Source organism: Meriones unguiculatus, chromosome 6, assembly GCF_030254825.1.
Source record: "Meriones unguiculatus strain TT.TT164.6M chromosome 6, Bangor_MerUng_6.1, whole genome shotgun sequence".
Taxonomy (NCBI): domain Eukaryota; kingdom Metazoa; phylum Chordata; class Mammalia; order Rodentia; family Muridae; genus Meriones; species Meriones unguiculatus.
In genome coordinates, this window is record NC_083354.1 from 65,624,173 (window position 1) to 65,637,127 (window position 12,955).

Below are 12,955 nucleotides of genomic sequence, written 5' to 3' on the forward strand. Positions count from 1 at the left end.
TAGAATGAAAACTAGAGTGCCAGGCTTAAGAATTGAAAAATTAAAAAAATTAGACACATGGGGGCTAGAGAGAGGCTCAGTTTAAGAGCAATGACTGCTCTTCCACAGGTCCTGAGTTCAATTCCCAGAAACCACATGGTGGCTCATAACCATCTATAATGAGATCTGGGCTCCTCTTGCAGACAGAACATTGTATGCATAATAAATAAATCTTAAAAAAATTAGACACAGCACAAGACCTGCACAAGATCAAGTCCATAAAACTCTAACATATATCAGAGGGAGACTCTCCAAGCTATGCCCCTTACTGAGGGACTATTGGCAGTTATTAGCTGTGGATGGAGGATTCCCATGTAGCAGTGGATGTCCCCACAGTCCTGCATATATGGGTAGCACTAGTTGTACTCAGTGAGTTATTAAAATGAGGGTATAAAGTTTGGAGGAAGAAATGTTACAGAGGCTATAGAATAATGAGGTGGATGATCATATCCCATTGTGTACATGTGTGAAGTTCTCTAATAAAAAATAAAAATGATTTAAGAGTGGGAAGTACTATTTTCCCATCGTTCAAAAGCATTTGCAAAGAATAAAAGTGACTATTTAAAATTGAGCCTAATGGTAATCTATTGTAAAAATAGTGGATATGGTGGCTGGATTGCTTCCTAGATACTCGTGCTTTATGTCTTTGATGACTCAAGTGACACTAGCCATGCCTTTGAGTATAAGGGAGCCACACACTTAGAAAGTAGAGAATTAAGCTTCTGTATTCCAGATCCATCTCTGACATCATTACTGACCTTCTATGTTTGTGACTTCTCTTTCTACTTCCAGAACCGAATGGATTTTCTTTAGCTGATGATGAATGCTTACAAGAACCCCAAAGACAAAGAGTCTCACAAAGGTAACCAAGGACTCCCTGGTCTATGCACATGGAAGCTCTAGGGGAGTGTGCAGGCTGCTCTGAAAATATGCAAGGATGGTTTTCTAGGTAGAGGAATACCTCTGTCAAGTTGCTGAAAGGCTATCACCGTCATGAAATTTTCTGAAGGCACACAGGCGTAACTGTTCCAAATGTGAAGGTCAGTCACAATGGAAGACTTCAGAGGTCTGTGTGTTACCCAGAAGAGCACAGTTGCTGTTTCTGTCTTTTCCCACACACTGACTTGGAACTAGACATCCAGACACGAGGCATGTACCCAAATAGCACTGATACATTCTGGGAACCCCTGGTTTGCATGTGTTCTGTACCTTAATCTATGGTAGAGATTAACTTTTACTTTTCCTGATGAATAAAAAGCTTCTGAGGAAAGGGTCTTTGTACAAACACACTGCTTCTCTCCATTCTTTTACACACTTAAAAACTACCTAAATATTTTTATCTTCTTTGTGTGGCATATGCATGTGTGCGCATGAGTATGCATACATGTACAAAACCCTCATTGTGTGTACAAATAACAGAGAAGGCACCAGGCATCTCGCCTAATCTCTCTTTGCCTTATATCCTCTTATTAAACCTGGAGGAATGGATACAGAAATTGTGGTATTTTTACACAATGGAATACTACTTAACAATAAAAAATGAGGAAATGTGTAGGCAAATGGTGGGATCTAGAAAAGATCATTCTGAGTGAGGTATCCCAGAAGGAGAAAGACACACATAGTATATACTCACTTATATAGACCCATAAGATATGATAAACATAATGAAATCTATACACCTAAAGAAGGTAAACAAGAAAGAAGACCCGGGGTAAGATGATCAATCCTCACTTAGAAAGACAAATTGGATGGTCATTGGACATAGGAGAAAACAAGTAACAGGACAGGAGCCTACCGCAGAGGGCCTCTGGAAGACTCTTCTTAGCAGTGTATCAAAGCAGATACTAAGACTCATAACCAAACCTTCGGCAGACTGCAGAGAATCATATGAAAAAAGGGGGAGTTAGTATGATGTGGAAGGATAGGATCTCCACAAGGACCAAATATATCTGGGCACAGGGGTCTTTTCTGAGACTGATACTCCAACCAAGAACCATGTATGGATATAACTTAGAACCTTTGCTCAGATGTAGCCCATGGTAGCTCAGTAATCAAGTGGGTACTCTAGTAAGGGGAACAGGGACTATTTCTGACATAAACCCAATGGCAGGCTCTTTGACCTCCCCATCCCCCAGGGGAGGAGCAGCCCTGCTAGGCCACAGAGGAGGACTTTGTAGCCAGTCCTGAAGATACTTCGTGAAGATACCTGATAAAATGGGGTCAAATGAAAGGGGAGGAGGTCCTCCCCTATCAGTGGACTTGGAAAGGGGCAGGGAGGAGAACAGGGAGGGAGGATGGGATTGGGAGGGAATGAGGGAGTGGGATACAGCTGGGATACAGAGTTAATAAAATGTAACTAATAAAAAATACTAAAAACAAAACAAAACAAAACCTGGAGCTATGCTGGCAGCCAGCAGGTCCCAATGATACGCAGCATTGGGATGACAGTGGTGTGCTGCCACACCTGGTTTTTCACATGGGGACATAGGATTCAGCTCAGGTCCTCAAGCTTGTGCAACAAGTGTTCTTTTTTTTAATTTTATTTTTCTTTTTAGTTACATTTTGTTAACTCTGTGTCCCAACTGTATCCCACTCCCTCATTCCCTCTCCAATCCCAACTCCCTCCCTGGTCTCCTCCCTGCCCCTTTCCAAGTCCACTGATAGGGGAGGACCTCCTCCCTTTCATTTGACCCTGTTTTATAAGGTATCTTCAGGGCTGGCTGCAAAGTCCTCCACTGTGGCCTAACAGGACTGCTCCTCCTCTGGGGGGGGGGGGTGTCAAAGAGCCTGCCCTTGAGATCCTGTTAGAAATAGTCCTTGTTCCTCTTACTTTGGAAAACTACTTGGTTACTGAGCTACCACGGGCCACATCCGAGCAGAAGTTCTAGGTTATATCCATAGATGGTCCTTGGTTGAGTGTCAGTCTCAGAAAAGACCCTGATATATTTGGTCCTTGTAGAGCTCCTATCCTTTCCATATCATACTAACTCCCTTTCTTTCATATGATTCCCTACACTCTGCCAAGGGTTTGGTTATGAGTCTTAGTGTCTGCTTTGAAACACTGCTAGATAGAGTCTTTCAGATGCCTTTTGTGGTAGACACCTGTCATATGTTCAATGCACATCCCATTTGTCTTTCTAAATGAGGATTGGTCATCTTCGCCTGTGTCCACTTTCTTGATTATCTTCTTTAGGTGTGTAGATTTCATTATGTTTATCATATCTTGTAGGTCTACATAAGCAAGTATATACCATGTTTGTCTTTCTCCTTCTGGGATACTTCACTTGGAATGATCTTTTCTAGATCCCACCACTTGCCTGCAAATTTCATGATTTCCTCCTTTTGGATTGCTGAGTAGTATTCCATTGTGTAAAAATACCACAATTTCTGTATCCATTCCTCCGTTGATGCACATCTGGGTTGTTTCCAGGTTCTGGCTATTACAAATAAAGCTGCTACAAACATGGTTGAACAAATGTCCTTGTTGTGTACTTGAGCAAATTTTGAGTATATACCTAGGAGTGGTATAGCTGGGTCTTGAGGTAGCACTATTCCTAGTTGTCTGAGAAAGCACCAGATTGACTTCCAAAGTGGTTGCACCAGTTGACATTCCCACCAGCAATGGAGGAGGGTTCCCCTTTCTCCACAACCTCTCCAGCATGTGTTATCACTTGAGTTTTTCATCTTGGCCATTCTGATGGGTGTAAGGTGAAATCTCAGGGTTGTTTTGATTTGCATTTCCCTAATGGCTAATGAGGATGAGCATTTCTTTAAGTGTTTCTTTGCCATTCGATGTTCCTCTTTCGAGAATTCTCTGTTTAGCTTCGTTCCCCATTTTTTAATGGGATTACTTGGTTTCTTGCGTTTCTGCTTCTTTAGTTCTTTATATATACTGAATATTAGCCCTCTGTCAGGTAAAAGGTTGGTGAAGATTCTTTCCCAATCTGTAGGCTGTTGTTTTGTTTTGATGACAGTGTCTTTTGCTTTACAGAAGCTTTTCAGTTTCATGAGGTCCCATTTATTGATTGTTGCTCTTAGAGCCTGTGCTGCAACAAGTGTTCTTATCCATCATTAATATCATGGTTGCAAAATGACGTCATTCCAATTCCAGACTTTTTTCTCCATGTGCCTTGAATTGTTACCTCTTTGTTTATTTTTAGTGTGAACACTTGCTTGCATATATAACAGCATGATTTTTTACTTTTCAAAGTCACTGATTCTTTTATATATAATTTCTTACAGTTTGTCCACTTGAAAGCCTTTCATGTGAACAGCTGACTTTAACTTCATTGGTACCTCCTTTCCCTTCAGAAACAGAGTTTTCTGTGGTCCTGTTTAAAGGTGAGGTTGACCTCACATTCAGGATGTGCCTGAGAATGCATGACCTTTAACTTCTGAGATTGAAGGTCTGTTCTGGGAATTAAATCCAGGGCACTCCATCTACTGAGCTACATATCCTCAGCCCTTCTGGTTCATTTTTGATTGCTAAAATGGATATTAATTTTGAAAATGGTGACTGGTTGTGGGCTTATACTCCTGTTTCAGCATAGAAGCAAGGACTATTTAGGAGAAAGAATTTACCAACAACAGAATCAGAGAACTCATGGCAGAAGGTTTACAAATGCCTGTAAATCTAGCTCTATGGTCTCCAATGCCATCTTCTGGCCTTCATGGGCACTTGTACACGTGTGTGTACACACATAAATAAAAATAAAAAAAATTCTGAAGCTCAAGCAGAGGACTGAAGTTCTGTTTCTTGTACCTACCTTTCACTGCTCACAACCTTCTATAACTCCTTCTCTAGGGTTTCAAATATCCTTTTCTGGATTCCATGGGCACAACCTCCAGACACATGTGGCAGCCCTCTACATACACACACACACAAATACACATAAATGAAGTAAAAGTAAATCTTAAAAAAAAAGAAATCCCATGTCTTCAAGTTGACCACTGGTGATGATGAGGAAAATAGCACACTCGTTGAGACAACCTGGCTGAACTAATCTCCCACATCTCTGCATGTGTCACACGTATGTCATTGTGATAACAGGCTCAGGGTGACCAAATGGCTTCTCTGTGTTTCTCTTTAGGAAAACAGGAGCCTCATTTGGTTTCCCCTCATCCCATCTGTGATTGTAAATCCTGACCTGACTTATCTGAAATATTGTTTTTACTTCCAGCCCTATCTGACATGTACATCATAGCTCAGTCAATTATCTTTATTTTTGGTGGCTGTGACACCACCAGCCCCACACTTTCCTTTATCTTAAATTCACTGTCCACTCACCCTGATATCCAGAGGAAACTGCAGGAAGAGATCGATGCAACTCTGTCCAATAAGGTGACTGGTTGGTGCTTGAAGTAGGAGGGGAAAGGGTAAGGCTCAACAAAAACAGCTTCTGTCACATGCAGTGGTGTGTGTGTGTGTGTGTGTAGGTTACAGACCTAAAGGGGATATTTTTCTAAACTATTCTCCAACATGTTTTTTGAGACAAGCTCTCTCACTAAATCTGCAGCTTATCAATTTGGCCAATGAGCACTAAGCACTGTCTCTGTTCCCCAACTGCTTGGATTATAGGTGTGTTCCACTGTGTCTGAACTCAGGTCCCCAGGCTTGTGTAACAGGTACTTGAGACACCCTTCCAGTCTTATGTGATAGTTATACAAACCACTGTGTAAGGGGATGGGATGATGGCACAATGGTTAAGAGCACTGGCTCCTCTTCCAGATGTTCCAACCATATTTGAGTTTCAGCATCCAAATGGCAGCTGTCAACTCTGTCAAACCCTAGTCAGGGAACATCTGATGCCCTGTTTTGCTTCTGTGGGCACCGAACCCATGTGGGGCGCATACACATATGTAGGCAAAACACCCACCCACACACAATAAAATAACTTTTAAAACCATTTAAAATGTGTTGTAAAAGGTATTTCTGAGATGTTGGGCTTCGCTCTGGAGCTACAGAGAACTCACCGGTTCAATGTAGACTGAGTTGAAAGTTAATCTAAAATTTCAGCACAAATCTTTCTTTCTTCACAGGTACCTCCCAGCTATGATACTGTGACTGAGAAAGAGGGGCAGGCTGCTGCTGAGAAAGCTGTCACCAAGGAGGAATTCCAGGGTGAATGGACTGTGTCAGCTCCTGAGTTCACTGCCACTCAACCTGAGGTGGCAGACTGGTCTGAGGGTATGCAGGTGCCCTCTGTACCTATCCAGCAGTGCCCTACTGAAGACTGCAGTGGCCAGTCATCCGCTGAGGACTAGTCAGCAGCTCCCACAGCACAGGATACTGAGTGGGTTGGAGCCACCACTGAGTGGTCCTTAGGTCTTCTGCAGACACCTGATCAAAGGGAAAAAAGATGGAAGAAAAATAAAGTTCCTAAAAGCTGAAAATATGCACACACACATGCACTTTACAAACAATATTTTTGATTCTTGGGTGTAATGCTACACTTCTGTAATCCTGGATTTCAGGAGGTTGGGGCAGAAGAATTGTGCACTTGGACTATGTAGTGAGATCATCTCAACAATAAAGACAAGACAACAGCAACCAGAGATTGTTTTGAGGCTGGGGCTTGTAGCTCAGTGGTAAATCGTGTGCTAAGCATGCACAAGACAGCTCTAGGTCCCATTGTCAGATCCAAAATACCAACAACAAAAGCAGAATATCCAGGCTGGAGAGATGGCTCAGATTATAAGGACTGGCTATCCTTCCAGTGGTCCAGAGGTCAATTCCTGGCAACTACATGGTGGTTCACAACCACTTATACTGGGATCTGTTGCCCTCTTCTGGCCTGCAGGTGTCTATGCAGGTAGAGAACTCATATACATAAAAACAAAACAAAACAAAACAAAAAACAAACAGAAAAAACCCAAAACCCAGGCTAGAGAGATGGCTCAGAGGTTAAGAGCACTAGCCACTCTTCTAAAGGTCCTGAGTTCAATTCACTGCAAGCACATGATGGCTCCCAACCATCTATAATGAGATGCTCTCTTTTGGCATTGTACACAAAATAAACAAATAAATCTTTAAAAAAAAAAGCAAAAGTAGAGTATCATCTCAATTAATGAATGTGGTGGATGGGCTAGAAGAGCAGAAAGGGAAGAATGGTGGTAGCACCCAGGGTAGAACTTCCACCAGATTTTCTTGCCATCTGCACCACCCTCCCCACTCCAGTGTGCACACACACTGCACCAACACAGCCAGCTTTGTGGAAATGCACCCTGTTCAGGTGATCTGGATCTGCTCTCAGAGGAGCCAGCCTTTGTTCTAATGCTTTGATAAAGCTCTTGAAATCCTTACATTTTGAACAAGGGGTCCTTCACTTACTTTTTGTACTGGACTCTGCACATTATGTACACAAGGCCTGTTTACCAAACATGCAATCTAAGTAAGAGCTGCCTCCAAAGCCTCACAGTACCTATTTATACTAGAGCCACTACAGTCACGGGTACTTAAAAAATCAAGTCTCAATTGCCTAGGACACAGTCCATCAGCCATCTCTGAATTTCTCTTTCCTGCATCCCAAACGGTTCAAACTGAAAATGGTGTGCTTGGTACACAAACTTTTTTTTTTTCTCAAGACAGGACTTTTCTGTGTAGCCTTGGCTGTCTTGGCTTTGTAGACCAGGCTGGCACTGAACTCAGAGCAACCCACCTACCTCTGCCTCTCTGAGTGCTGGGCTCACAGGTATGCACCACTGTGCCTGGCTTACAGACTTAATTTTAAGACAGGGTCAATAGCCTGCTTTTTGTCTTTAGGAACACACAGTATAAAGGCCTAAAGAGGCCTTTACCTTATGTCATGGGAGAACTTCATTTACAAAACAGGCATTTAAATGTCCACTAGTCTATCTAACACCTTAACAGAATACATATACTCAGGAAGGTAGTGCTCAATTCTAGGTTCAAAAACAATTTTGATAAAGTAAAAGAAAGAAATTAAAATAAACTTGCAGGGTAAGAATGTAGCTTCGTATTAGTAGGAGAAATAATGATTACTTTGGGTTAGTGTCAATATTTGCAAGTAGAATTTAAACAATATGCATTTAAAGAGTAAATGGGGGCTGGGGAGACAGCTCAGTGGTTAAGAGAACTTGATTCTCATCCAAAGAACTAAGTTCAGTTCCTAGCATCCATACTGGGTAGCTCTTAATTGCCTGTAACTCAAGCTCTGGGGGCTCTGACACCTTCTTTTGGTCATCACAGGCACACACATACATATGTACACACACAATTACAAACACATAGAAAATAAACGTAGATCTTTAAAAAAAAGGTAAAATGAGAACACTACCATTACAAAGTCAACCCAAAATGGATCAAAGGCCCAAATATAAGGCTATAATTATGTGTAGCTTACAAAGAAGTGGATATTCATGATGATAAATTCAACAATCAATTCTTAGATATGACACAAAAATCATAGAAAACCAATAAAAGTTTGGACTTCATAAAAGTAAAATACTTTTGTGAACCAAAGGGCAATATCAAGAAGATAACATGACAGTCTACAGAAAGAACATCTGCAGAGTTTATATTTGATAGATAGCTAGTCTTTAGAGTTCAAATACAACAAAAGCAAACAGGGCTGGGCTAGGATTATGGCTCAATACAAGAGAGCTTTCTTAACATGGCGGAAGACAAGGGTTATACCCTCAGCAGGGTGTGGTAAGGGTGTGATTAGGCAAAGGACTTGAATAGACATTTCTCCAAGGAAGATTTAGAAATGGCAGACATACCCAGGTAAAAATGCTGAACACCATGAGTCATTAAAGAAATATAAATCAGGAGGACAGTAAGACATCTTCTCAGCTAGCTAGGCCTGGTGGTTACTTCCATGCTGTTAACCTCAGTATTGGGGGTGAAAATTAAGCAGGAGGATCCAGAGTTCAGGAGTAAACTAGGTTGAAGTTAGGTTTCTAGTGAGACCCTGTCTTAAGAGCAACAGCAAAGGTTAATAATTCATACTTATTGGTCCAGGCAGTGGTGGGGCACTCCGTTAATCCCAGGACTCACTCAGGAGTACGAGGCAGATAGATTTCTGAGTTTGAGGCCAGCCTGGTCTACAGAGTGAGTTCCAGGACAGCCAGGGCTACACAGGAGATTGTGAAAGTCTTGTCCTTCCCAGCCAGCTCGATGGCATGTTTCTAAAATTCCCATCTGCACAACATAAACAGGAAACGTGCAGCAAACAGCCTCGGTGATGCAAACTCCAAGCTTCCAGCCAAGGGCAGGAGAACTCATCCTTGCTGCCAGTGGCAAGCAGGCAGCAGCAAAGAGCAAACTTTCCAAGTGATCCCGCGCCCCTCCATGCCCTTCTCTCTCCACTGCAAAAAGGAGAGAGGGAGAAGGCGGAAGAAAAGACCCTCAATCCAGGAAAATAAAGAGTAGGGGAGGGAGACGTTGAAACAGAGGCCTGGCCTCTAAGAGCACAGCCTCGCCACCTGCGCTCGGCCGCAGACTTTCTGAGCCCCGTGTCAGACCTGCCACAGAGTGCTGCGTGGGCTCCCGAACCCGGGAACCGAAGGCCAAGCCCTCTCAGGTGGGTCGGGGGAGGGGTGGACTAGAGGCATCGCGCAGGCGCAGTGCGCGTCTCGGTTGCCAAAGGTGGCTGAAGCTACGCTATGGCTACAGCCGCCAAAGGGAAAACGCTGAGCTCTCAGGGGCCGGGTGGGCGACAGTGGCGAGGGCAGTGTCAGGAACGCGCTTCCCGGGCGCTGTGGTGGTGGTCAAGTTTGGCTAGCCAACTACTTCATCGTGGTAGGCTAGGACCAGAAGAAGCCAGGTAAGGGTGTGGGGCAGGCACCGTCCAGGGCTCCGCCTCCGCCCTCGGGCTCCGCCTCCGCCCCTGCAGCCATCCAATGGGCTCTGTGGGGCGGGGCGTCGCGGCTGGGCGGTGGGAAGCTGGAGGGTTGGGCCCCCGCAGTGCTGGAGCGGCGGGTCCAAGGGTGTCGACCATCGCAGCCCGGCCGATCCTGGCTGGCTGTGAGCGTGTGTCAGGACAGCAGTCGCGGGGTGAGGCCGCGGCATTGCAGCCAGGGGCTGGCAGACTGGACAGGTCGGGAGAGCCTCCCCGTGCGCTTCTGTGGAGGCTGCTGGTACTGGGGACCGTGCCCTCGTGTCGCTGGGGTTGGGAGGGCCGGAGCACACTTTGTGGAGTTCCTAGGGATACACTTGTGCCCTGCGTCCTGAATAAGAGTGACACTGGAGGCAGTCCTCCCGGAAAGGAAGTGCAGAGAGTCCGGTGCTGCCTCCTGCCTGCCCTCGGGCGGATGGGGTCGGGGAGCTTGGATGTCCGGGTGGAATGAACGCCAGGTATTTGGAAAGACCACAGGATCCGTGCACATTTCTAGGAACATTGTTTCAGGACATATGTGCCGGCATTCCAGAATGAAATGACTCTTAAGTAAAGACAGCCAGCCAACCACTACAAGTGCTCTCTTTCATTTAGCTTTCACGTGATTTGATTGTTTTCATTATTTGTCAGTGAATTCTTCATAAGGAACAGTTTGGCGCATATACTGCTGTTTATACTTTGATGGACTCGCACAACCAGGAGTATACAGGCTTCACACAGACTTATTTTCCTATTTGTATCTCTTTGGGTTGCTATGTATATATAAGCGGGATGTAATAACAAGGTTACTGTAGAGCTGGGAAAGCTCTTATTTCAGGGTAGTTCCAGTTTTACATTTGCAAGGAATTTTAGCTACTCAGAGACCAAAAAGATTAAAAATTAGCAGCTATTATTAATTAAAGCCTGAACTAGGTGGGTGGAGAAGTCCAGTAATGCCTTGAGGGGAAGGACCGCATTACTGCATTCTTTCCCCACCCACCAGAGATAACAGTTGCTAGGAAACTGGCCCATCCCCCTAGGGAGGGACACCAGGTCATTATGGTCTGGGGACCTTCCTATAGCCAATCAATTCAAAATGTAGCATTTTAACCAATACATGCTTGTCAGGCAGGAATTATCCCTGCCTTGGGCATGCTGGGATGGACCAGAATGCCTGCTCGGCTCCCACTGCTTGGGCAGTGGGGTTGTGTGGGCACAAGCTGCAGCTTGTAATTTACAATAAAAAGAACCTCATGTATTTACAGCGGAGTCTAGTTATTCCTGGTCTTCTGGGTTCATAAACTGGGCAGAACATTTTGGGGGCTAGTCCCGGGACCCCAAGACTCTAGGAATCTGACCTGGAGGTTTTTATGCCGGCTGTAAGTGTCTAATTGTCTCTGTGTAATGTCTGTATGTGTAGCACTTTCTGTTCTCTGTTCTGAAAATTCTTCAGAGCTCGGGGTGTCAGTATCTGGGTAGCAAGACGTGATCAAGGTGGACACACTGGTGGTCACAGCTGCCAAAGTTCAGGGGGACGCCCCTAGCTTCATCAGTATTTTCAGTATTTTGGTGGGTAATCTGTACGCCTGGTTCCAGTAAGTGCCACTCGGTGTCTCCTGGGGCATCAGGGCCCTTGCCTGGTGCACCCAATGCAGGAGGAATCAGTATGTTCGGCCTGCCCCAGAAGAGTCAGTTTTGGTCCCGGGAAATTTGGCCAGCTGTTGAGTGTTTTTTGTCTCAATGGCTCTGTGCACTATTTGTTTGTGTCTACCTTCTGTTTTTTTGTTCTGAAAGGCCTCATGAAACTTGTTTAAAATGTATACGTGTGTCTATGTGTTTATAAGGTCTATGAACGCATATGTATAGGTTATCACGTGGTATATGAAGCACCTCAGTGCCTCACCACCATCTTGACTTGACCATGTGGGTTATAATGTGACTGCCATCTTGGTATGGGTTAAAAAAAAAGTAACCTTAGTCAAATAATTCTCATTTCCTTCTAGGTTAAAAGGATGAGTTATTTTATATTGGTATTGTTTTTAGAAATTAAACTGTTTGCACTGGTAAATTCTGGTTTTAAAATCTGGTTTTGACTTTTAAGATTATGGTTATGCCTTGTGACTTCTCTCCTACAAAAGAGGTACTTTATTTTGATATTGCAAAAACATGTTTTAAAAGATTGTTTAAATGTTTAAGGCTATAATAAAACGTTTAGAGTTCATCAGGCATTTGTGTATGACAATGATCTTGGGTAGTATAACAGAAAATTTGAAAGTTTCTCGATCCTTTTGGGGGAGAACAAAAAATTTTGGTATTTATTTTGTTAATTTTACTAAGGAAAACTAAGCCATGTGGTTTGCACTAACTGAGAAAATTGAAGTTTTTACAATGTAAATTATGGAGAGCTGTTTGTTCTCCATAATTTGTTTGTTTGTTAAGCTGCTTTGTTTATGGAAAAACACGTTACCACCCTGGTCTTTACCTTCAGAAAGAAAAGAGGAAATTTCACCAAGTTCCTTAAAATTTGTTCTAAGTGCCTTAGAGTTTGTTTATGTTACCTTTATGTTATCTGCTACAGGGAAGTTATTTTAAAAAAGAATTTGGCAGTTTCAGAACTTTTTGTATTAATGTAACTTGTTTTTTTGTTTTGCCTATCAAAAGCAAATTATGGATGCTGGGCTCCAGCAGGATCATGTCAGGATGGGAAAGATTTTGATGAGAGTTTTTATGTTATATAAAAGGCGAGAGAGAGAGAGAGAGCAAGAAAGTAAGAATGTCTGGTTAAGCCAGAAGAACGAACATAGGAACCTGAAGGTATATAGAATGTTGCAGGTTAGTAGATGTATTATAAAAAGCCAGAGAGTTAATATGATTTGAGAAAGAACTGTATTTAAGTATGTTGTACTTAATTTAAAAAGCTGGTGATTCTTCATTGCAAAATGTTTTTTATGCTCTTTTAAAGGGAAAGCATTCTGGCTGATAGTTTTGGTGTGGCAAGAATAATTCATATAGTTTAACATTGTTCTGTACTGTTCTGTTATGCAGTTGGTTCTAAAATTTATTTGATCACTATGGTA

General features: G+C 43.2%; 1 pseudogene; it reads left to right on the top strand.

The window, feature by feature from the left end:
• LOC110566331 (cytochrome P450 3A1-like) overlaps positions 1-9,785 on the top strand; it is a 28,255-nt pseudogene extending 18,470 nt beyond the window's left edge.
• The last annotated feature ends 3,170 nt before the right edge of the window (positions 9,786-12,955 follow it).